General features: G+C 38.3%; 1 protein-coding gene and 1 pseudogene across 2 annotated transcripts in view; both read right to left on the reverse strand.

Moving 5' to 3' along the window:
- Window positions 1–26,841, reverse strand: part of RAB3C (RAB3C, member RAS oncogene family) — a gene marked incomplete at both ends in the record, with an annotated part of 309,288 nt that overhangs the window by 214,596 nt on the left and 67,851 nt on the right. The window lies entirely within an intron of this gene.
- Window positions 20,560–23,493, reverse strand: LOC309958772 (pre-mRNA-processing factor 40 homolog A-like; annotated as a pseudogene). The gene has a single exon. The product of its transcript is annotated as a pre-mRNA-processing factor 40 homolog A-like (transcript).

The raw sequence follows: 26,841 nt of genomic DNA on the forward strand, positions 1-26,841 counted from the left end.
TATTGCTTTACCGCAACAGCAGAGTCTTCATGCGTGCCTGCTCTGCAACCAGAGAGCCTCTGCTCTGCCTCTTGCTAACTGTGTGAACGTGACCAAGCTATTTAATTTCCCTGATAAGCAGTTTATTCATTTTTCAATGGGGGATAATAGCAGTACCTAAAACATAAGGTTGTTGTGAGAATTAAATTTTTTTTATTAAGCATTAAGAACAGTGCCTGCATATATACAATGGAATATTACTCAGACATAAAAAGAAACGAAATTGAATTATTCGTAGTGAGGTGGATGGACCTAGAGTCTGTCATACAGAGTGAAGTAAGTCAGAAAGAGAAAGACAAATACCGTATGCTAACACATATATATGGAATGTAAAAAAAAAAAAAGGTTATGAAGAACCTAGGGGCAGGACAGGAATAAAGATGCAGACCTACTAGAGAATGGACTTGAGGACACGGGGAGGGGGAAGGGTAAGCTGGGACGAAGTGAGAGAGTGGCATGGACATATATACACTACCAAATGTAAATAGATAGCTAGTGGGAAGCAGCCGCATAGCACAGGGAGATCAGCTCGGTGCTATGTGACCACCTAGAGGGGTGGGATAGGGAGGGTGGGAGGGAGACAAAAGAGGGAAGGGAAATGGGGATATGTGTATACGTATAGCTGATTCACCTTGTTATACAGCAGAAACTAACACACCATTGTAAAGCAATTATACTCCAATAAAGGTGTTAAAAATAAATAATAATAAAAAAGAACAGTGCCTGGCATGAGTCAGTGTCAGGCTTTTGGTAACTGTTAGTATTATTATCTTCAGGAAAGGAAAGAGCACACAATCAGCAGCAGCCCGCGGTTGATGGATCGTGAGGAAGGGGAGAAGGAGCATTGAACATGACCTGAGAGGTAAGGTTAACCTGTCACATGGTAGAAGAAACGGGGGCCCAGAGAGGTTGTGACTTACTGGAACAGAAACAAGAGCTGGGATTGCCTCTGCTCAGAAGTCCTGCAAAATGTATGACGGCCAAAGCATTAGCATGAGTTTGATTTCATAGACGTCATTCCATACTGACTATGTAGATATGGCACCTGAAGTGCACTCTGTGAATCATCAGGGCAAAGCTGGACTGAGTCTGTAGTGGAAATGAGACCAGAATCTGACTTTGACCATGAAGTCGGCCAGCTTCTACATGTAATCAATAAAATGAAAATGACCCAGCTGTCACACAAAGCAGGCATAAGGCTTCTGCTTAACTTCCTTTCATGTAATTATGCATCAGGTTAGAGTTTAAACAAATAACTGCAATTCTGATTTTAAGGTGATAAATACATAATTTGTCTTTGATAACATTTCCCCATTTTTAGGCACATTTTTATGGGCACTTTGAATTTTATGTTGGAAAGGCATAATGACATAACTTTGCGTTGAAATTTGGCAGATCCTCAACAGATATTTGGCTAACTTAGAACGTTATCACATTCAGCACAGCCTAGGAAGTCCAAAATCACCAAAAAGGGAAAGATAGTGGAAGAGAAATGTGTCTTCTCCATAGATGCTGAGAAAAAATCACTTCTGTTGTTGAGCAATTTTTTTCCCTCAAATTATATCTGAGCCAACGTTTAAAAAAAAATGTTTTTAATCCATCCTTTGGAAACATTTTTATTTTAAAGAGTGTATGTAGACTTAGAATCTTTATCACAGGCCTTCCCAAAGGGTCAGGAAGAGGCACCAGGGGGTGTCCTGGCCTCTGAAATTGCTTGCACGTGCATGTGATAGTAATGCTGGCGAGAGAGGAGATGACAATAGCTTGCATCAGATTCTCAAAAGGTTTTATGATTCCCCCCTCACCCCCATCAAAAAAACCAGTTCTGAGAATAATGAGAGGGGTGGAAAAATGATTAGTGGATGTGTGCAGTCCTGGGGAATATTCACGCAGATGGTATAAATGGCTGCCTGTCGCCTCTTCTCCAAATTCTCAAAACAAAAGAGGGTGAGGGCAAAAAAACATTATACTCTTTAGAAATCTCCAAATCATCCCATGGAAAAAGTGTTGGTTAATGAAAAACAAATTGGAAGAGTTGGTCTTTATGAGAACAGAAGGATGACTCACACCTTGGTTTTGCCTGTATGCACAGTATGTAGGATCATGACAGACCCTAGGGCTAGGATCAAGCAGGGATTACCTTTACATAATTCATTCATTTGATCTTTTCAACACTGTGGAGTTAATATTGTTAGGCCCATTTTGTAGATGAGAGAATCAAAGCACAGCGAGGACAAGCGACTTGCTCAAGGTTAATTTAAGGACCAGTTATCAAAGGAGCTGGCATGTGACCCCAGTTATTTCGACTCTTGAGCCACTGCACCTAACACGGAGGTCCTCCTGCCTCCAGGGAGGCCCCAGCTGACCTAGGAACCTGGATTTATACCATCACTGTTAGTTGTACTCCGAATTTGGGGCTGAGGGAGCTTGTCAGGAAGCAGGCTGGATGTGAGGTGAACACCCCCTGCCCCATGCTAACTACCCACCCCCATGTTCTAACAGCCTCTGGGTGTGGTCTGCTATGACTTGGGGAGCAGGCTCTTGGAACATGGGGTTGCATCTCAAGAGTGGGATTTTCTCTAATTCTGTCAAGGGGAAATGATATTATACGTGACCACATTAGGGATGGGGATTTGATTTCAACAACAAAGGACACACTTGAAAGTCATCAGTTGCTTGAGCCTACAGCTAAAAAATTATACACATCTACTGGGACTTAGAATGTGGAAAAACAATACTAGGGAAATCTTTCACAGGAGGCCATGGGGGACCAGAGAGAATCTTAAAGTAAGATTTAGGATCCCCTAATTCTAGTCCTGGATTAGATACTAGCAGGAATGACTCCCACCTCTTAGCTATAGTGTTTTCATATAAGAATGGGTATATTAAACTAGATACCCTGAGGTCTTTAAAATTTGATGATTCTATGATTTGACCCTGGTTGTGTGACATAACTATATACTTCATGTGAATTCAGAAGATACGATTTTGTAAACTTGTGTGATCCTCTCCATACAGGGGAATTAAAACTATTAGTTGAGTTTTAATAATGATTTTGTGAAACACTCAAGTGCCAAAGAAATTTCAGTCATTTTGAGGTTAACTAGAATTCCAGACTGACATTAAAATCTAATTTAAAACTAGATTCTCCATTTATCTCTCAGGTTTCTAACCTTCCACCCCCATATCCAAGCTGCAAATAAATTCTAGATAGTGTGAACCATTTCTTTGCAAGCTAATTTTCCCCTTTACCTCTGAGGTTCAGGTTAATTTACTCCACTTAGTGTTCTAATCACTTTTCTTTAAAAAGGAAAGGAAGGAACATGACTTAGCACGACAGGCTTTTAAGGTAGGCAGCTGTAATAAAAAAAAAATTAATGGGGCTTCCCTGGTGGCGCAGTGGTTGAGAGTCCGCCTGCCGATGCAGGGGACGCGGGTTTGTGCCCCGGTCCGGGAAGATCCCACATGCCGTGGAGCGGCTGGGCCCGTGAGCCATGGCCACTGAGCCTGCGCGTCCGGAGCCTGTGCTCCGCAACGGGAGAGGCCACAACAGTGAGAGGCCCGCGTACCGCGAAAATAAATAAATAAATAAAAATTAATGAAATTTCTGTGCATGGGTAATTTATATTATATACTGGCAGAATCTACAGCAGAGCCATTTCTATCAAGCCAATGTCTCTCCGTAGTCTATGTCCATGTTACAAGAATCAAAACTGTTTCACTTAAGAGAAGTTTCACCTAATTTGAACCCAGTGGGAGGTAAAGATTGATAATTACAAGTCAATATAATATGCATAGGACAATATCACAATAAAGCAGGTGTCAGGAGACTATCTTAGGAGCTGGGCCAGGTTAAAATAAATAAGACTCAAATCTCCCCAAGTAGATTTACACTGGCATTATTAAACATGCACTTTTTCTTAATGCTGTTGATTCTCCTTAGAAACTTTTGGTAGAATGGAACAATATACCTCATGGCGTTGCCATGAAGGTTAAATGATATAATACATATACAATGCTTAGTGAAGTAGTTGGCATACACATACAGTAAATTCTCAATAAATGATACCCGTTTCATCTGTTAGGAATGTTGTTTGGCTCCATATAACAGGTACACAAAAGCAGCTGCCTAACCAAATACTTTCCTTCCACAGTAGAAACCTGGGGTAGGCAGCCCAGTGCTGGCACGGAGGCTCCAGGATGCCATCAAGGTCCCAGATCCTTCCATCTTTCCATTTGGCTTCTGTCCTAATGCTTGCAAAGATGGGTCCTATACCTTCAAGTCTTACCACCACATTCTAGGAAAGGATAAAGAGGAATGGCAAAGAGCACTATTGCAGCTCTGTCTGTCATTTTATTTCTTTAAATCAGGGAAACAACAGGATTCCTGGAAGCTTGCCTAGAAGACGTCTGCTCATATCCCTCTTGCTAGAACTCAGCCATGTGGATGAACGTGGCTGTAAAGGAAGCTGAGAAATGTAATTTTATAACTGGACATGTTGCTACACTCAATAAAATCTGCCTCCATTGCAAGGGCCATCAATAGTGTATAAAACTGGGCTTCCCTGGTGGTGCAGTGGTTGAGAGTCCGCCTGCCGATGCAGGGGACACGGGTTCGTGCCCCGGTCTGGGAAGATCCCACATGCTGCGGAGCGGCTGGGCCCGTGAGCCATGGCCGCTGAGCCTGAGCGTCCAGAGCCTGTGCTCCGCAATGGGAGAGGCCACAACAGTGAGAGGCCCGCCTACCGCAAAAAAAAAAAAAAAAAAAAATAGTGTATAAAACTAATCCCATTTGTCCTCAGTTAACATCATACTGTGGTGCTGTTGGTATGGAGGATGGGTGAAAAGATATTGGGAAAGCAACCAGGAGGGTGTGACACAGCTATTACCACGATGCATTGACACACCATATAGTCTATCTAAAGGCATCATATCATTTTGTTTTCCAATTCTATGGCAATGGGTTTTCTCCTTTGGATAAAATGCCCAAAGGTTCAGAGGCAACAAAAGAAATCTTTGGCTTTGGCCTGACGTTCCCCCCACACACGTCACCACTTGTTTTCACATCTCCATTCGGTTTTGCAGCAGCACTTTCCATAAATCACCTCCATTATCCTGTGAGTCAGCTCCCACGTAATTAGCATCACATTCATCATCTGTCTTCAGAGGCTCTGCAGTTTCTTCCTGGGGAAGACGAAGGCCTTTCTGCTCCTACCTCAGCTGAGGCCTCTGGCTGATTTGCACCTAACTTGCAGCCAAGTGGAGTACCAGCAGTTCCCATCTCTAGTGCTCGTTACACGGCTAACTCTGGCTGGCCTGGCGGGGTGCTCCAAAGTATGTGGTGTGCAGACCAGTATCACCTGGGAGCTTGTTAGAAATGCAATTTGTTGTGCCCTCCTTGAGTGTCTGGCATCAGAATCTCTGGGCGTAGGGCCTAGGAATCTTTTTTTTTTTTTCAGCTTTATTGAGATAGAATTGGCCCAGGAACCTCATACTTTTAACAAACTCTTCAGATAATTCTTACTCAAGAAACATTGTCTTTGTCCTCCAGGTGGGTTTTAGCATATCTCTAACCTAAACACTTAGCAGAAGTAGAGATGCTCAGACACCAGGCTACCCACTCAGACAGTGTAATAGCTTATTTGCCTTCTCTGTCAACTACCATTTACAAGCAGAAAATGCTTTGGATATTTTTGGTTTAATTATAGTCAGAGCAGAGCTGGCTTGGGGAAACATGAACATTCCAAACATAATAAAATGCAGTCAATTATATTGGGCTGTGCTGATTTCCTGAGGGCCAACGAATGTCACCCTATACAGTCCCTAACCGAATAAACATAGCTTCCTACTTAGCAATTCACCCTTTCACACCTGTGTTGGAACCTGCCAGAAGCACTGAATTAAAATAGAGTACAGCCCATCATCTCCTCATAAAAATCTATGGCAGCAAACCCAGAGGAGTTTGCAGTGCAGGCAATAAAATGGTTTTTTTCTGTCACTCAAGAATTTAGTGAGGGGTGTTAGCCTCCATGGTCCTCAGTGGACGTGCAGATTTCTCATTAACTCTTTCACTTAAAAATGTCTAGAAGGCTAGCATTTCATGACTTTATGGGGTTTCAGAGGATATAAGCTTATGAAAGTTTCCTATTCCTAAACATGTGAAATGGAATCAAATGTCCTTTGTTTATTCATTTCTCTATTCTTTTTTTAATATAAATTTTATTTATTTATTTATTTTTGGCTGCATTGGGTCTTTGTTGATGCGCACAGGCTTTCTCTAGTTGCGGCGAGCAGGGCCTACTTTTCGTTGCAGTGCACAGGCTTCTCACTGTGGTGGCTTCTCTTGTGGAGCATGGGCTCTAGGCGTACGGGCTTCAGTAGTTGCGGCACACAGGCTCAGTAGTTGTGGCTCGCAGGCTCTAGAGCACAGGCTCAGTAGTTGTGGCACATAGGTTTAGCTGCTCCACAGCATGTGGGATCTATCCGGACCAGGGCTCGAACCCGTGTCCCCTGCATTAGCAGGCAGATTCTTAACCACTGCACCACCAGGGAAGCCCTCATTTCTCTATTCCAAAATACATTTCTGGAAAGCCTATACAATGCAAGCCATTCTGATGATACCAGGAAGATATAAAATGAATAATACAGAGTTTGAATAATTCAAGGAGAAGCAGTCCCAGGACTTGCATAGAGAAGATGATTCTTCCACAGTGTGGGTCCATTAAGGAATTAATCAAATAACAACAATGAAATGAGTGCCCACAGATTGAAGAGCATTTAATTGACCAATTATTATATTGCTTCAATGTGAAATCACTGGTACTATACACTGGCAGTCATAAAGACTATTTTGTTTGTAGGCAGGGCCCAAGCTTTAGTGTCTTCTAATAAAGAGAGGTCCATAGCAGCTAATTCCTCAAGAGTACAGCTTAAAAGAAGTAACTAGAAAAACTATTGCAACTGAAAGACGTTGCTAACAAGTTTGCACACAAAAATTTTTCCGTAGATCATATTCCCATATCTTCTGTAAAACAGTAATGCCCATCAGGTATTATTTCTCTCTTCTCTCACTTGTGATATACTAATCCCCGTCCCCAACCCATAACAGCAATATGCATTACCAACCTGGCAGGACTAAATAATATATCATGATTTTGTGTTAAGTTTTACCCACAAATACTCTCATAGAGGTATGTATACTTTCCCAAATTGCTTTTGTTCACTCAATTATTCATTAATTTAAGAACTGTTTACTTAACAAATATTTGTTCTAGGTCCAGGGGATTTAATAGTGAGTACGGAAAATGTGGGCTCTACCCTAATGGAACTTAATTACTATTCATTGTGGTAAATAAAGAAAAATGATACTATAATGGTAAATTTTATGTTATGTATATTTTACCACCAAAAAAAGTGGAAAAAAAAAAGATATTGTAGTGTCAGGTAAGAATACCCAAAAGGGAAATTAAGCAGCATCAGAGAACAGAGACTGATATGGGAATGGGTTTTGTGTCCTTTTAGATACAGTGGTCGGAGAAGTCCTCTTGCAGGAGGGGATATTTTGCCAAATGGCATTAAGTGAGCAAGTGAGATTAAGGACATGACCTGTGAGCAATTGCACTAAAGGGAGAGAGTAAGTCATTCTAAAGTCTGGAAGAAGAGCATTTCAGGGCTAGAGTACAAAGAGCCTGAGATGTGAAGGGCCTTGGAGTATTTGAGAATTGGAAAGAAGTCAAGTGTGGGGTGCAAAGTCAGCTAGAGGAATAATGGTAAGAAAGGAGCTGGAAGGAGATGCCAGGGGCCAGATCCTGCAAATCCTGTGAGGTAATTTTGAGGCATTTTGGGGTTTTGAGTGTGATGGGAAGCTAATGAATGATTTTGAAAAGGAGGGTTATATGATTTAATGTGCTTTTTAAAAATTAAATTTTCATTTTGAAATAATTATAGATTCACATGTAGTTGTAAGAAGCAATATAAAGAGATCCTGTGTACTCTTTACCCAGTGTCCCCCAATGATAACACCTTACAAAAACTATAGCACAACACCACAACCAGGATATTGACACTGATACAGTCAAGTCCAGAACATTTCCAGCACCACAAGGATGCCTCCTATTGCCCTTTTATAGCCATGTCCACTTCCCACCCCCTCCTCTGTCCCTGCCCCTAGCAACCACTAATCTGTTCTCCATTTCTATAATTTTGTTATTTCAAGGATGTTATATAAATGGAATCCTACAGTATATGACCTTTGGGGATTGATTTTTTCAATCAGCATATCCCTGGAGGTTCATCCAGGTTGGTGTGTGTATCAGTGGTTCATTCCTTTTCGTTGCTGAGTAGCGCCCCTTGTATGGATGAACTACAGTTTGTTTAGCCATTACCCACTGAAGGACATCTGGGTTGTTTTCAGTTTGGGGTTATTAAGAATAATGCTGCTATGAACATTCATGTACAGTTTTCTGTGTGAACATAAGTTTTTCTTCCTTTGGGATAAATGCTCAGGAATGCTATTGCTGGGCCACATGTTTAGTTTTACAAGAAACTGTTACACTGTTTTCCAGAGGGGCTGTTCCATTTCACATCCCACCATCACAGCAGGAGAGGTTCAGTTGTTCAGCAACCTTAACAGCACTTGGCACTGTCAGCTTCTTGCTGTTGTTTTTATTTTTGTTTTTTACTTTAGTATTCTAATAGGTGTGTAGTGGTATCCCACCGTGGTTTTAGTTTGGACTACCTTAATGATTAATGATGTTAAGCATCTTTTCATATTCTTGTTAGCCATCTGAACACCTTCTTTGTCACCTTCTTTGATGACATGTCTGTTCAGATCTTTTGCCCAAGTAACATTTAATTTTAGCTAATAGCTACATCTGGGTTAATCTTTCCCCTTCTATTTCACCTTAGTAAATTGTTACATTTTAATATTTAAAACTCAAGGTTCTTAGGAGAAAGATAACTAATCCCTTAGCAAAATTAATTTTCCAACAAATAACAATGAAGTTTTATTCAAACCTCTTAGTAAAATGTGTTTACAAGGCAGAATATCTGTGCCAAGGGTGGGTCTACTAATACTATCCTTTTGATCTGAACTAACATTAATTTTATAACCCACATTTCCTACTGCGGTCAAGCTAAGCGTTAGTCAACAATGTTTATCTGTACATAACAATGTCCACAGATATAAGTACAAATGAAAGTAATCATCTAAATATTTTAATTCCCCAAAATGTGCTTTTGTTTTAATTTGAAGAAGAAAAATAATTAAGCGAAAGAATGGATGCTGTACTCTGTGTACTCTGCATGTTTAGATATAACTTTAGTAAGTGTCTGTTAATTAAATACAGTGAAACATTCAGTTTTTGACTAGAAAAATGCAGAAGTACTATTTGGATGATTCGGATGAAAGAAACATAAACAGCTCCTTCTTTAAGAGCCAGTGATTCTGCACTTATATTCTTTATCCCATCTTCCCTTATGTAGACATATACAGATTCCTTCTTTGTGGCAGTGTCTCTTTGAGGAAAGTGTGCTTTATTGGTAGGATCATTTCCTCTTTTTTTTTTTTTAAAAAAAATCAATTTTATTGAGTTAAAATTTACATACATTAAAATAAATCCATTTTTGCATAGAGTTCAATGAGTTTGGATAAACATATGCTTGTTTAACCATGGCCACGATCAAGAAATAGAGTATCTTCAAAAAAAAGAAAAAAAGAAAGAAAAAGAAGAAGGAGAAAGAAAGAAATAGAGCATCTTCATCATCCCAAAAAAGTTCTCTCATGCCCCTTTGAAGTCAGGACACTCCCACCCCTCACCCAGGTCACCCCTCATCTGATTTCTATCACTACAGCTTAGTTTTTGTCTGTTCTGGGATTTCATACAAATGGATCCATACAATATGTTCCCTTTTGTATCTGGCTTTGTTTGCTCTGCATAATGCTTTTGAGATTCATCTAGTTTATTGGATTTGAATCCCAGCTCTTTTTATGAGCTGTATGGCAAATGGACCAATTATTTAACTTCTGTTTTCTCAGCTGAGGAATTGTCTTATTCGTACATTTCTGAGGGGGTTGTTATGAGAATTAATATCAAGGTAGCTGGCTTGGTGCTCAATAATTTTATCCGTATGGATATAAATGTGATTTATATCATTATATTTTTTTCCTTCATTCTCTCCTATCAAAGGAGAAGTGGATAATTCTGAAGCGGCCACAAGCCTAATTCAACATGTTCTATGAGAGAAACCAGCACAGAGAAAACTCTGCCATCATAATTTTATTATTGAACAAAGACACTCCCCTGAATTTCTGCCTCTTTCTTCCCCATCTCCTTTGGCCTTGAGCAAATTGGTTATAGGCAGCTCTGACTTCTCTGCCCTAGGTTCCATTCTGCCCCTTCCAGAGTCAAATGACTTCCAAGAAAAGGGCACGATATCCCTTCCCTCCCAACACAGTAAAAGAGAAAATGAAACTACAGGCCGCCCCCTCCAGGGGCTTTCTCGATATAAAAGACTAAGCACAAGAGGCCTTTCCTTCTCCTAACAAAAATCTCATCATTCCTGACCTGATTCCATCAAGTGGGGATTTGGGATATGGGAGAGGAAGAGCAGCCGGAGATTCGATATTTCCTCCCTGATCGGTCACCTCTGCCAAATCTCTTCCTGCTCACACTAGAAAATGATTGATATTCTAGCTGCTTTTTGCTTTTACCACTGTTCACCCCATTTTGTTCTCTTACACTTTTGTCCATCTCTTCCTCTGTGGTGCATTCATGATATTATAATATGAACATTCATTCACAGGAAGCTGGGGGGTGGGCAGGAGGAAAGATACAGGGCCTACAGTTCTGGCAATTAGCAACTTTCAAGAATAGGGTTAATGGATTTAACTAGCGTCCCTTTAATCTTCTGAAAGACCTCTCTTTTGGCACTGCCCCTGGCTTCTCAAGCATTGCCACCCACTGGGTGTAGTCAGGTCACCAACCAAAAGACAGCTCTCATGTGTTTGATCAAAGTCAGATCTGTCTCTACACACTACTATATATAGGGAACTCTATTCAATATCCTATGATAAACCATAATGGAAAAGAATCTGAAAAGAAATATATTTATATATGTATACTGATTCACTTTGCTGTACACCTGAAACTAACACAACATTGTAAATCAACTACACTTCAATAAAAAAATTATACTGAATATATCCAAATAAAACTTATTACATCCATTAAAAAAAAAACTTAGATCTGTCTCATCTAGGGTTTATCCAATCAGTCAGCTGCAGCCCCACTTGCTCAGATGGGTCTTTAACACTTGAATTATTAGAGTGGCTTAGTCAAGCGTACAACGGTAAATACAAAAAAAAGTGTGCACAAAAATGGTTTTAAGTAGCGAGTGTTTGGTCCCAAGAAATTAATAATTCTTTGGAGTTGATACAAACTGTTTTGCTATGGATGGAAAGTACATGTCTAATTAACATGGGTATGTATATTAGAAATAACATGGCAGGAAAAAAAGTAAGATGGACACATGATTCCAAATGATATTCAGATGCATTCATTTCCAGTTATTGAACTTGTTTATTTCTCTGAATAGAATGATATTTGCTGCAGGTAGCAAAATTCTAATGAAAAACCCGTGAGACATGACTGTCCTTTAAGGTTTGCTTTAGCTTCTGTTCTTTCACATGCTAACGAAAACCCTGTTGTTATTTCATGAAAGAAACGAAATATTCACAAAATTAAGGCTTTAATGGGACGTTGAAATAAGAGATGAATTTTAGGGGGACATGAACATTATAATGTTTTAATTTTGATAGTACATGTTAATCAAGTTTCTCTGAATATCCCCCTGAGTCAGAGGTTGTTGGTATTCCTCTATACTCCCCCAACCCCAATCATCCATTCTAGATGGGTCCTACGATTCAGTTTTACCAGTGGAATGTGAGGGAAGTGAGCCCTATCCATGGCAGGTAAGAGTGTGTGTGCTTTCTCCATGCAGTCTCTCCTTTCCTTAGAGTTAAACATAAAGTAATCCAAGATGGTAGACTTAAAAGATGGAAGAAGCCTAGGCTTTGTGCTTCAAGGAGGGCTACACAGAAGAGCTACCCAACTTGATTCAGACCATAACATAAGAAATAAATAACCACAAGAAAAAAACTGTATTACATTGTCACTATGATATTAGGGTTGGTCTATAGTGTTATTAATTTCCCTGGCTAATGTAGTCTCTTTCCCATATCTGATTTGTGTGATGAAATGGGGTTGGTATTCACAGAACCAACTCCAGGAAAACACAGGCAGCTATCTTTGAAGAACCATTTACTTCCATATTTTATTGTTGTTTCTGTATAGGCTGGGGTGGGGTAGCAGATGGATGGGTAGAGGGATAAGTATACCCTTATTAAGAGTCAGTCTCAGGGACCATATCGTCTCTTACTTTTCAAATCCCAGGTAAGGCATAACAATTAGAATTTCTATAATGGACTACTAAAATCTTACGGGTTTAAGGGAACCTTATAATATGTTTCATACTTGTCTACCTTGCAGACATAGAGGCAGAATATTATTTTGTTTGTTTGTTTCCTTTTGGGTTTTTGCATCCCAAGGTAATTACCATATTAAGAACTTAAGGAAAGAGGTGATCATCATGAAATCAGTGGCCAGTGAATTAGAACCAATTTCTAGCTGCTTGAGAAAGAATTAATTTTATTATTTCTTTGAAAATCTAATATTGGCAAGAATTACTTTATTATTTCTTTGAAAATCTAATATTTGCAGTAATTAAATTTATTATTTCTTTGAAAATCTAATATTTTTTTCCTATAAAAAAGCCAGCTGGGAAAATGAGGCTTGGTTCTGCCAGAGTAAATAGTAGACTAATTGTTCTCTATTATGAGCACCCATGGTATAACTAAATGGTCCTGCCCACCACAGACTCTGGAGGGGTAAACTACGTGTTATCTAGGAAAAAAGTCCTGTCATCTCCCTCACTGGCAAACATGAGTGATATAAGAAGAGATGATTGCTTCTTACTCTCTGGGACTAAAGGAAGAAAAAGATTACATAAAGCCTGGAAAGGATTATTCACCCAATATTTGTTGAGAGTTTACTATGGGACAGGCATAAATTCTCAAAAGGGACCAAAGAAAATATTATATGTAGTGAAGACATTACCCCTTCCAAAAGAAGAGATATAATTTCAATTCATTATACTTATTCATCTGAAATAAAATACCTTATAGGGAAATACTTATATAATACATGTATGTGTATGTATGCATTCATAAAAATACATACATGTGTGTGGACTTCAAAAAGCAATACTGAGAATTATTTTTCTATGCAATTAACTCACATTTTGGCCTAATGTGGTAGATTGCAAAATAGCCACAATTCTTCAAACCTACCTGTCTGCATGCCCCTTTTATAACTTTGCAGCTTCTCCTATCACAATATGGCAGTTATTTTTCCTCTCCTTTGAACCTGGGCTGATCTTCTGACTTGCTTTGGCCAATAGATATGACTGAAGTAATGATATGCGAGTTCTGAGTCTAGGTCTCAAGAGGTCTGTATGCTTCTTCCCTCTTTTGAAACTGTCAAGGTAACATGTAAACAAACCCAAGCTAGCCAGCTGGATGATAAGATACATGTGGCCCAACAGTCCCATTGTCCCACTGCCCAGCAAACAGCCAGTCAACCACAGAAGTAAAGCCTCTCTGCTGCTGACCACAGATGTGAGAAAATATGATCAAAACTCAACGCTCAGAAGAGCCACCCAGCTGAGTCAAACTGTTGACCCAGAGAATAGTAGGCTAAATAAATTTTTATTGTTTTAAGCCACTAAGCTTTAACATGGTGTGTTAGGCAGCAAGAGATAAGTGATGCAACCAACAGGGGGATTTTAATGTATGCATTAACCATGGAAGAATTTTTAGTAGGCTGCTAAATAATATTCTACTTATTTTTAAAAGTAAGGTTCTCATTCCTAAACTACAGTCCTTTCCTCTAGTGCTCACTGTGGTAAATACATAAGCAAGCTGGAGTTTAAATCTCAAATTCACACTTATTTACTAGGTAGACCTCGGGGAAGTCACTTGGCCTCTCAGGTTTTAGTTTGTCCTACGTTAAGATGGAGATATGCTATTTCATCGAATTTTGTTGGGAGGATTAAATAAGCTGACATAAGTAAATTGTCCATTACTATACCTGCAACATAATAGACACACACAAAGCAGTTCTTTTTCTTCCCAAGCTTTCTGTTTCTTTCTATTTTTAATTGTGCAGTGATTCCCAGTGTCCCCCTCTGTCACTAATTCTGGAACTATCACTTTGAAACAGAGTTAACTAACTTTCATTCTAGTGGCCTCTCCCTTGCTTAAAACAACTTTTTTCCCCATGGGTTTTACACAAACTAGGTTTATTACACATATAACATCTACCTTTAAAGAAATTATGTATATGTTTATATTGTATATATTATATATAGTTATAAATTATACATTATACATATTGTATGTGCATATATGTGTAATTTGCTTATCACTACCTGAAATTAATGTGTATATTTCTACACTTACATATTTGATTACTTAGTATTGTTTGTCTCACCCACAAGAACATCAGCTCTCTGAGGTTTTTGTGTTTCATATCCCCACCCCTGGCACAGCACCTGGGACACAGTAGACAATAAGTATTTGTGGAATGAAAGGATAAATGAACAAATGCTTCTCAATCATTACTATGAAACAAACTTACACATTCGTGGGAAAACATTTAATTCAAAGATTTTTTTTCAAATGCAATTTTGAAAGACATTAGAAAGAGAGAGAAGTAACATGACATGAAGGGATTTCACTATTGCTTGCTTTATGCAGTTTGCCTTTTAATGGTTTTTCATCACAATGAGGATTTCCTAAAATATTTTCTCATCTAAGACTGAAGATTTCATTTGAAATTTTGAATAGTAACTCTAATTAATTATGTAAGTACTCTCTGTAGTAGAAACTGTTCCTATGACTTAAAACAGTTAAATTATAACTATGAACAGCATAATCAGACATATATACTCTGTCATAAAACTGATTTGAAAAGTTGGATTTGAATCTCATAGGGTAAAATTAAACTCTTTTGGAAACTCTTCTTATTTCTCAGTTTAAAATATATTCCAACTTGCTGTGTTTCCCGGAAGGAACCTATAAATCCTTGACCATGAAAACCCTTTTATTATCTGCTGTTAAAAACGATTTCCTTCAGGCAAATTGCACTCTCCAAGCAATCCTTTATTGCCTACATGACATATTATGGTCCAACAGTGGATCTAAGAATGCTTTGGAAACCTTAAATTGCTCTAAGCTTTAAAATCAAATGCTTAGACTAAGCCAGTTCGTCTAACAAAAAGAGCAAGCAGAAGAAATCAGGGCAAAAAAAGAGGGAGAAGCAAATGCAGAAAACATTAACTTAGAAAATCAGAAAATATGAATTTTTATAGTTTGGGGTTTCATTTCCAGGTCATTTCATCTAAAATGCTTTGTTTGTTCTTCAGGCTGCTGTCATTGCATGCATAACAGGCACCCTAAATAGATTATGTGTAAACTGAAGACTATGGAACTTAATATGCACAAAACTCTGTCATAATTTTTCTTTCAATTAGGATAAAGTTTATCTTTCCGTGACTTCAACTACCACCTAAAGGCGAATGATGTCTAAATCTGTCACCAGTTCCCTTCTCTATCAAGTGTTCCAACGGTCCTCACCAAGTAAATGTCTTACCACCACCTCATCACCAACCACCAAGCCAACGTGACCCAGTTATCTCCTGTACTACTTATCTCATCCCATGACACAGTAACCCACCAGGCTCCCCAAGCAGAAGTCTTGCAGTTTTCCTTTCTCACTCTCATTCTCTCTTTAACCACTCACCAGACCTGTTGTTCTACCTTCAGATTCCAAACTTCTAACCATCTTTCACAATGTAGTCTCACACCACCTCCCCAGATCATTGCCTTTCATTTTCCCTTCATTCCTTCAGGCTGCTGAAGATTATTCTTCTTGGGAGGTGTTGATTTGTTAACAGGAAATATTTCCCAAACTCAATATTCCTCCTTATATCAGTAAAATTGTGAATACATATAATATTACTCTTTCATCTTGGTGTTTCATAATTTTATGTACATTTAAAACTTAATTTATTGATACTTTTTAGAGAAACTATTTTTTCCATACCTTTGTTAGTTGTGTATACTTGTTTTATAAATATATTAAAAACACTTATAATGCATAAGTAATGATCTGCAATTTTTCTTCCAGATTTACAATAAAAGCTCACCCATATCAATTTTAAATAATAACGGCAAAAAAAAAGAAGATCCTTAGAAGAGATTATGATACTAAGTGAAGTAAGTCAGAGAAAGACAAATATCATATGATATCGCTTATATGTGGAATCTAAAAAAATGATACAAATGGACTTATTTACAAAACAGAAATAGACTCACAGACATAAAAAACAAACTTATGATTACCAAAGGGGAAAGACAAGGGAAGGGATAAATTAGGAGTTTGGGATTAACAGATACACACTACTATTTATAAAATAGATAAAAAACAAGGACCTGCTGCATGGAACAGGGAACTATATTCAGTAACTTGTATAACCTATAATGTAAAAGAATCTGAAAAAGAATATATATATATATATATGTCTGACTGAATCACTTTGCTGTACACCTTAAACTAACACAACATTGTAAATCAACTATACTTCAATAAAGAGTTGTTTGTTTTGAAAAAACAAAAAAGACCCTTATAAACCAATAACAATTGACACCTTTTCTAAAGAAACAGAAATTTACAGGTGAAAAGTAAAGTTTCAACTCACTCTAACAATAAAAATCTTGAAATATCTAGGAATAAATTTGAAGAGAAGTGTGAAGATATTGTATAGGGAATATTATGTAACACTACTGAAGAGTGCAATGTAAAAACTGCATAAATGAAGAGTCAACGTTTTTTCTTTGCTGTAAGAACTCAGTATTGTGAAACCATCAATTTTCCCTAAATCAGTCCATAAATTCAATGTGACCAAAATAAAACCCCAATAGTATTTTATTTTACAAGTTATCAGAATTTTTCTAAAGTACATCTGGAAGAGTAATAAAGGAAAATTTCGAACAATAAAGAGTATAGAGCAAGAAAGTATCCTTCCAGATTTAAAAACGTATTATAAAGCCAGAGTAATTAAAACCAATGTACTGGGACAGGATTAAACAGATCAATGGAAGCTTTGTATAGAAATCTAGTCAAATATACAATGGAAAAGCAAAGATGGCATTCCAAAACAATAGGGGAGAAATGATTATTGAATCAATGGACTTGGACAAGCTAGTATCTTTGAAAAAAAAAACCTGGATCCCTCTATCCTTTCCCAGAATAACTTTTATATGAATCAAAGATTTAAATGTAAAAAGCAAAGATAAAATTACCAAAAGAAAACACAGAAGTTTAGTACTTTCTAAACATATTAATTATTTATGGAAAATTAAATAATAAAAGAGATATTGGAAAAATAGCAATACATGACAAAAAATTAAAATCCTTTTATATATGAAATAGGTTTTATACATATGAAATATTAATGAGTACGATGGCAGATTAAAGAGTAATCTGTAACATGATGCCATTTATATAAGACTGTTTACCTACTTCTATACATCTATAAATGTATAAAGAAAGGTCTAGAAGAATATGCTACAAAATAATAATTATTATATTCTCATAGGCATGGGATAAGATTTTTGATAATTTTTATATTATTTGACTATATTTGCATTGTTTCAACTGTTTATAATAAACATTTATAATAATTATAAAAATAATAAAGCTATTTTAAGCAAAATTAAATTTGTATGGAATAATAAACACAGGAAAAAGCCAAGAGAATACTGCAAAAGGAAAATAAACAAAAACTACTACTCCATATATTTTTTAAACATTTTTTATTGGAGTATAATTGCTTTACAGTGGTGTGTTATTTTCTGCTTTACGACAAAGTGAAACAGCTATACATATACATATACCCCATATCTCCTCCCTCTTGCGTCTCCCTCCCACCCTCCCTATCCCACCCCTTTAGGTGGTTGCAAAGCACCGAGCTGATCTCCTGTGCTGTGTGGCTGCTTCGCACTAGCTATTTTCCATTTGGTCTACTCCATATTTTTTAAAAGAGGATATAATTCACATACACGTAAGAGAGAAACTATGAGAATTGGTGTTCAAAAAGAGTTAATTATTTATTCATCATTTATTATATTTCATTCTCAATTCATCCTCTGGTTTACCATGCAAATAAAATAATCATTTAAGATATTTATGACTCAATTTATCTGTTTTTGACTGATATAAAGAAATATAAGGAACCATATTTTAGGCATAGGACAATGCTTAATAACCCTTTTATTAGAGCATTTTTTTTCACTAGAAGAGATTTAATAATTGATAAAAATGTACAAAAATATTCAAATCAGAAATGCTTTAGAATGTGTACCACGAAGTCAGTACTTCTCAGTGAGTAGGGAAGGTAAGACTTCCTCAATGAAAAAAAGCAAGAGAAAGATCAGATTGTAAAAGAAAAAAAAAAAGAAAAAAGACAACTGTTAAAAAAATCGTTTAAGGGGCTTCCCTGGTGGCGCAGTGGTTGAGAGTCCGCCTGCCAATGCAGGAGACACGGGTTCGTGCCCTGGTCCGGGAGGATCCCACATGCTGCAGAGCGGCTGGGCCCGTGAGCCATGGCCGCTGAGCCTGCGCGTCCGGAGCCTGTGCTCCGCAATGGGAGAGGCCACAACAGTGAGAGGCCCGTGTACCGCAAAAAAAGAAAAAAAAATCGTTGAAGTCAACATTGATTTGTTTTAGACAAGGATATTGCAACCATCACTTAAGGTTTGGTGGCACATTCTTTATTAGGTCCTTAAGGCAATATATTTAAGCTAATTTACAATTTAATTTGACGTTAACTTTTTAAACATCACCTCAAAATAATGCCCTCACAATAGCCTTTTTTAAATGCATTTAGAGAAATACGTGAAGACACATATTAATCAAACTATCAAAAATTAAATACAAAGAAAACATATTAAAAGCAGCAAGGGAAAAACAACAAATAACATACAAGGGAATCCCCGTAAAGTTAACAGCTAATCTTTCAGCAGAAACTCTGCAAGCCAGAAGGGAGTGGCAGGATATATTTAAAGTGATGAAAGGGAAAAACCTACAACCAAGATTACTCTACCCAGCAAGGATCTCATTCAGATTTGACAGAGAAATTAAAACCTTTACAGACTAGCAAAAGCTAAGAGAATTCAGCAGCACCAAACCAGCTTTACAACAAATGCTAAAGGAACTTCTCTAGGCAGGAAACATAAGAGAAGGAAAAGACCTACAATAACAAACCCAAAGCAATTAAGAAAATGGTAATAGGAACATACATATCGATAATTACCTTAAATGTGAATGGATTAAATGCTCCCACCAAAAGACACAGACTGGCTGAATGGATACAAAAACAAGACACGTATATATGCTGTCTACAAGAGACCCACTTCAGACCTAGGGACACATACAGACTGAAAGTGAGGGGATGGAAAAAGATATTCCATGCAAATGGAAATCAAAAGAAAGCTGGAGTAGCAATTCTCATATCAGACAAAATAGACTTTAAAACAAAGACTATTACAAGAGACAAAGAAGGACACTACATAATGATCAAAGGATCAATCCAAGAAGAAGACATAGAAAATAATTGTGGCTTTATTATAGTAGTGCTCAATAGCACCACTATAGTTAAGGGTCTACCAGGTTTCCATTAAGAACACCTATTTCTGAGTTCACCGTTAAAGATCATATTGGCTTTAACCAGCTGGATAGTGCACAAAAAAGCAGTTTTATCCATTGCTGGTGCTTTTTTTGTACTACTAGATATCAAAAACCTTTCATAATATCTTCAAAATCCAACTTGTATAAAGTAAATCAAATCAGCTCATGATTTACACTTTAGAACAAAGTAGAGACACCTGCAGTTATCAGTAAATTGCCACCTTTCTATTTTTTTTTTTTTTGTGGTACGCGGGCCTCTCACTGCTGTGGCCTCTCCCGCTGCAGAGCACAGGCTCTGGACGCGCAGGCTCAGCGGCCATGGCTCACGGGCCCAGCCACTCTGCGGCATGTGGGATCCTCCCGGACCGGGGCACGAACCCATGTCCCCTGCATCGGCAGGCGGACTCTCAACCACTGCGCCACCAGGGAAGCCCCTTAAATTGCCACCTTTAATCCATTCTGCAGTGCCCTATGAAAGGGTCACAGACAGTTATGACTGTATGAAAATATGATTCTGGATACAGAATCAAAAGTTATTTTTAATTTCCTTTGCTTTTATAAAGTCCACAATAACAATACGTAAATGTACTTTTATTTCTGTGATATAATTAAAACCCAGTGTTATTTCAATTGACTTAAAATAGAATCCCTGGTCTGAATTAGACTTTACATCATACTGTAAACGTATTTGGTATAATTTATTGATCATCATCCAGTTGCTCCAGAAGGGTGCTTCTGTGCTCTTCCAATTCCCCTCCACTCAGTTCACTGCCAGAAGTATCCCAATTACCAGAATCCTTTGCAGTCTTTTTCTTAGGTGATTTGTGTTTTGATTCTGATCTTTGTCTAGTTCTGTCTTTTTTGCTTTTCCAGTCTTTTTCTTTCTTATCCTTCTCCTGTTCAGCATCTGACTCTGGAGAGTCAGATTTATGTCTTCTCTTCTCGCTTTTCTTCTCATGTTTTTTTGATTTCTTATAACTTCTCTCAGATTCAGCACTAGAAGAATGTTCTGAAGCAGAACGAGACTCTGATTGCTGTCTTTTTTTCTTTGAATGGCTGTCGTCATCATGTGAATCCGACCCTGATCGAGAGCGGGAGTGTTTCCTGTGATGTTTTTCAGATTTCTTAGAATGTTACTTATTCTTTGAATGATGATGTTGACATTCATGATCTTCCCAGAGAGCAACCAATTCCAGTGGAGGAGTGGCTTATTTCAACATACTCTTAAATGCAGATTCTTTTCGTTTCATCTTCCAAGCCTCCTCTTTTTCTCTTTCATGTTCACGGGCTTCTGCCTTTTCTAGTAAACTATTGAAAGCCAGCTTAATACTTCCTGCATCTAATGTGGTTGATCTTTTAGTCAAACTGATTATTGCCACAAAGTCTTCAAAAGTAGTATTTACTTCAACTACAAATCGTTTATTCTTTAGAATGTCTTTTATTGTCTTCTTCTCATCATGATAACATGCTTTAAGATCCTCAACATAAAACTTGAAAAGGTCAAGTGCAGTTGATCCTGGCTGACCAAGCATATTAGTGAATCTAATGTCAGAACTAATTATTGGATACAATTCCATCCAAGATGACATAGCATGCAGTTGTCCATGTTCATGCAATTCATCTAAAAATATCTGAAAAGATTCTCTGTTTTTACGCTGTCGTCTCCTTTCCCGAAGCAAACTCTTCTATTTTTCTTCTTCTTCTTCCTTTTCTAAAGCCCGAATGTGTTCTTCAAAGCAAATTAACTCATCTTCTTTATCTATGTTCTGTAATTCTTTATCTTCTGCAAAAGTTGGATTATCCATCAGATACTGCTGGGCTTCAGACCAAGGAGTAGAGTATGTCACGTTAGCCACGTTGTCAAGTATGTTTTTGAAGGCTTCCCAATTTCTCTTTTGCAACTGCTTTGCTTGCTCCTTTTCTTTTTTTGAAAGAAAGAATAAAACATCTTCAGAGATTTCTAGATGATCACGTTCTGATATTGCATCCCAGACTTCCATCTCTCCAAACGTTTGCTCTGCTTTTTTGTATCTAGCTGTGGAAGTCATTTTCTCATGATTTTCAAGAAAACGCTGAAAGGATTAACCAGCCTCTTTGTATTAGGAGCTTGCTTCTTCTCTTTCTTCTTTCTCTGTCTGGACTTTATAAGCATCAAAGGCCTGCTTTTTTCTCACTCAACTTTGCTAAAGCACTGTATCGTGGATCATTAACGATCATTTTCGTAGTTTGCTCCCATGAAGCATTAGATGGTACCCGCTTTTCTTTCAATAATTCTTTAAATGCTTGCTTTGCCTCCTCCTTTGTATTCCAAGTATATGTGTTTTTTTGCCAGTTGGCTTTCTTCCTCCTCCTTTTTCAGAGTAAAATCAGCTACAATTTCCTGCTTAGATGTTTCTTCTCCCGTATTACTAGACACTTCAGCACTTTGATCCTGAACAGCAGGGGTACTAGCAAGTTGTGCTTGTTCTTCAGTCAACACTGTGACTGTATTTTCATTATCTACAACAGTAGCAACAATCGAAGTAACCTCAGGCTCAGGAACAGCTGGAACAGTTCCACCGACAGTACTGGAGGCAGAGGTGGAAGCAGTGGCATTGGCTGCAGCGGCAGCAGCCATGGTGCTCACTGTGGTTGGAATTTCTGTTGTAAGAACTGGGGCTGTTGATGTTATGGCGCACTCTTCTTGTTTACTGCTTTCTTCAGCTTTGATCATTGTGGGCAGGCTTGATTTTGTAATAAGACTTCAGCAACAATGGTATTCTCGGATCCTTCAAGATCTTCAAGTTCTTTAGGTTTGGCCCAGTGGGATTCTTTTGTTTGAGAATTGTGATAGGAAGGCTTTCCAGAGTCAGATTTGTACTGCTTCCAGGGCATTTAGATGAAAGTTGCTCAGCAGGACTTTTAAGATCATCTGGTTTCTCCCCAATAGATTGTTTTGTTTCAGTATTGCAGTAGTAGGTCCTTCCATCAGGTGATTTATGTTCAGTCCACGTTGATTTTGTACCGGGTGTTGTACCTGCTGCTACATCCATGTTATTTAATCCTGGCAGTAAAGGCAGGCTGCATGGAAGCCTGACGCATATGAGACATCATCACTCCAAGCATTACTGAAGACATCATTCCAGGCATTGGTCCCATTGGTGGTCCTCCCATTGGGTGCATCATTTGGGGCATCATTCCATGAGGTACAGGAGGCCTATTCGCTCTCTGACCCACAGGATGCATTCCCACTGGGGCATACTGCATGCCAGGGTGCCCCATCATAAGGCCTCCATGCTCAGCTCCCGTCCCCAGCCTCACCGTCGGACCGATTAGAATTTTAAACTAAAATGTTACCTGATTTTTGAAGGACGTGTATTTTATTAAAAGTTGTTTTCATTTAAAATTTTAATTTTTTTTTTTTTTTTTTTGAGGTATGCGGGCCTTTCACTGCTGTGGCCTCTCCCGTTGCGGAGCACAGGCTCTGGACGCATAGGCTCAGTGGCCATGGTTTACGGGCCCAGCCGCTCCGCGGTATGTGGGATCTTCCCAGATCGGGGCACGAACCCATGTCCCCTGCATCAGCAGGTGGACTCTCAACCACTGTGCCACCAGGGAAGCCCTAATTATTTTTTAATCAAACTTAGATGTTTAATACTCAAAAGTTCATATAAATTTCAGCAAACTTGTCTCATCTTTTCTCTTTGTTTTTCTTCTTTATCAAGGAAAAAATCCCCTAACTATTCCATATATAGCTCTGCAGGGGTGTGTACGCCTGTGTGCACATACCAGTACCAGAGGTTTGGAAATGCAAGTCACAATGTATCATTAACTGCATCTCTCCTGTTATTTCCCAGTGGAATGACTGTACCTCTGGGCCATGCTTAACCTTAGATATGATACTTCTTCCAGCTCAGCAGCTGATATAATAACAATTTCACTTCTACAGTAGGTGATGGAGAAAAGAAAACATATAAAATTAAGTTTTATGACAAAAAAATTCACTTTCCCATTTTTTAGGGAATATAAACTGATGGTGGATACTATACTTTATGGAACAATTCATGAGAGGATATTATAAAATATATTCCAATTTCCAAGGAAAACTATAAAAGAATAAGAAGTCAGGAGGCTTTCTTGATAACTCCCACCCCTAGACTAAGCCAAGCTCCTCTGTTATAAGCTTATATTCATCACCCTGAGAATTACTATTCCAAGTAGACTGTAAGCTTTGAATGAGGACTTGTATTTATTTTGTTTACAATTGTATCCTCAGTCCCTAGCATAGTGCAGGGCACAAGATACAGACTAAAAATTGTTTATGGAGTGCATGAATAATTAATTAAATGCCCTGGGATTAAAATAAAAATTCTTCATTGTGTATAGTTTTGTTTTTACACACATACAAACACATATAATAACATGTATAACATGTATAACATAGTATACACTGTAGTATTGTACCAATGTATTATGTATATGGAAACACATTTTCTAATATTTACTGCTAATGTATTATCTTGTACCCCCTCTGGAGTGAATGCTACCTCTACCATCTCCCATCACCCCTGTCACTTTGAAGATAACTGATCTAAAGAATTACTGACAGCCTCATTTACTGACTTATTGAATGGTGACAGAAAACATGCAAAATAAACAGGAATCTAGAAAAACAGTCAGTGTCAGTCATAATTAAGAAAGTGGTCAATGGTACGAGACCAGAGCTAGTAAAGACCAACATTTGCATCTCAAAACTCTATGATGTGACATAGTTTATATCAGAGCTTTGCGGTCACTGCTACTGTGGCTGATCCAGCAGATTACACGGTGACAATCTGGTTTTTAGGAAACAATCTGGTTTTAAGGAAGGTCTGATTTGCCTAAGTTTAACATCCCCATATCAGTGACATATTATAGACTGAATTTGATCAAACTACAAAGTAAAGACATTACCCAGCTCCTGTGGAACCAAATGCCCAATTTAATTTAGGCTCCAAAACAGTGATCCCTCTGGATCATGAGTAATCCTGCTTAATCCAAACATTCAAAGCTGTTCTCTATTTCAGTTCTGAGTTTTCCTTTTTTTCTTCATCTTGGAGATTAGTCTTTTCCAGAATGGAAGGTACAAGAATAATGTGGAAGTGATTTTCAAAGTGGGTGCCAAGGATTTCCTAGCCATTCTCAATAATTCATAGGGGAATCACAGTCGTTAATGCCGGTCCTCAAACCATCTACGAAAACACAGCTACAAGAAATTCACAGATGATAATAAATGGCAGCTTAACAAATATGGCCATATTTCTTCTTCCAGCAGTAGCATCTCTAGTTATAATTTATAACCATAATTATGGAAGCTGATTAAACTGAGGTATGAAAGATTTCATTATATGTGAATGCAGAGTTGATCCTGTTTAGCACACATATGCCAATTATCACATGTATCTAAAACTCCCAGGGTTTCTTCTGACTCAACTGGAGTTACTATATTTCTTGCTAAATCCATTCTTTATTATTCCTCATTCTTCATTCAAAACCCAGAGTTTTACATTTGGTTTTCTTAACTTTTACTGTTTGCTCCTCTGCTGTCGAACTGTACCAGCCTTCCCTCCTCCACACCCTCTCTCTTGTACTCCCACCATATTTCCCTGTTTTGCTTCCTCTCTTTCTTCCTAGACTCTGATCTTTGCTCTCTTACCTGATATTACTAAGAATTTAGCAAGAATCGTCCTTTTTCTAAATCACTAGTACAAGATGAATCTTGCACCTTAAATTTGAATGGAGATCAGAGTTAGAAATCCTCGTGTCACATTTAAGAAAATGTGAACCAGTGCAAAGCCACTACTTTATACCTGTTCATTTAAAATGTCGCTGGCTACATGAGTTGAGGTTTTAAATGCATGTAATTAGGGTTCCAAGAATGAGATTACACAATTTTTTTCAGTTTGTAATGGTCAGATGCTGAAAATTCTTTGCATATAAATTGTAAATTATAAACAGAAAGGCAGGGAATCGGGAAGGCAGGAAAGAAATCAGGGCCTGTCAGAGACAGGGGAAGAAGAGTGTAGTTTGATGCCATTGTAGTGCTTGAAAGAACAAGAGTGTGCTGCTTTTTGAGCTAAGGTTTTATCTTCACCTGTCTCCAGCTGTCAGACAAATGTACTGTCTAAGATGGGCAGACCATTAAGACATTTTAGCAGAGATGTGTTCATTACTTTGGCTAATAGGGTTCCGAGTTCCCTGAAAAAGTAACACTGGCCAGGCAGATCCTGATGAGGAGGGGATGGAAATACCTCTTCGTTGAAGGGAGGCTAAGAGAGAGACAGTAAGGAAGGAGAGGCCAGGAGCCTGTGTCAGGCGTGGGGGAGAGTGACAGTGATGAGTCCAGAAAGCCCAGGGAATTATGAAGACTCTGTGTGCCTTGGAATGTCAGACTCCCTACTTAGGTGGTTAGGACACTCAGGAGGGGAATGGCATGAATAAGGTGGGGATGGACTATGGCTGTTAAGTCAGGGTGGAAGGGAAGATGGAGAATTCTGGGAAGGTACCAGTCATCAAGTCCAAAGGAGCTCCCAAAGGGAGGATGAAATCTGGAATTGGAGGTCAGTGACCACAACAAGCAAGTTAGAGCCAGAGAGTTCGGAAAATGGAGCTTGGAAAGATACCTGAATTGCAGGTGTGATCTGCAAAATATCTCATCAGTACAGAATGAGCACCACCAATCAGAAGAGATGGCAGGGAGAGCAGTGGAAGAGTATTCTGGAGGCCAGCTCCTTTTGGGTATTAACCCTTTAGTTGCTGGACTGTTCAGGGGCTCCCAGTGGACCAGGTAGTGGTGGGGCACTTGGGGAACTTGAGACGGGAGCTATGTATTTACTGGAGAAACATGGCTGAATAACTAAAATATATGTTAGAAAGTGGCTGCCTAGCCAGAACATTTCTGGGCTCCCCTTTCAGC

This window comes from Leucopleurus acutus (assembly GCF_964270905.1).
Source record: "Leucopleurus acutus genome assembly, chromosome: 3".
Lineage (NCBI taxonomy): Eukaryota > Metazoa > Chordata > Mammalia > Artiodactyla > Delphinidae > Leucopleurus > Leucopleurus acutus.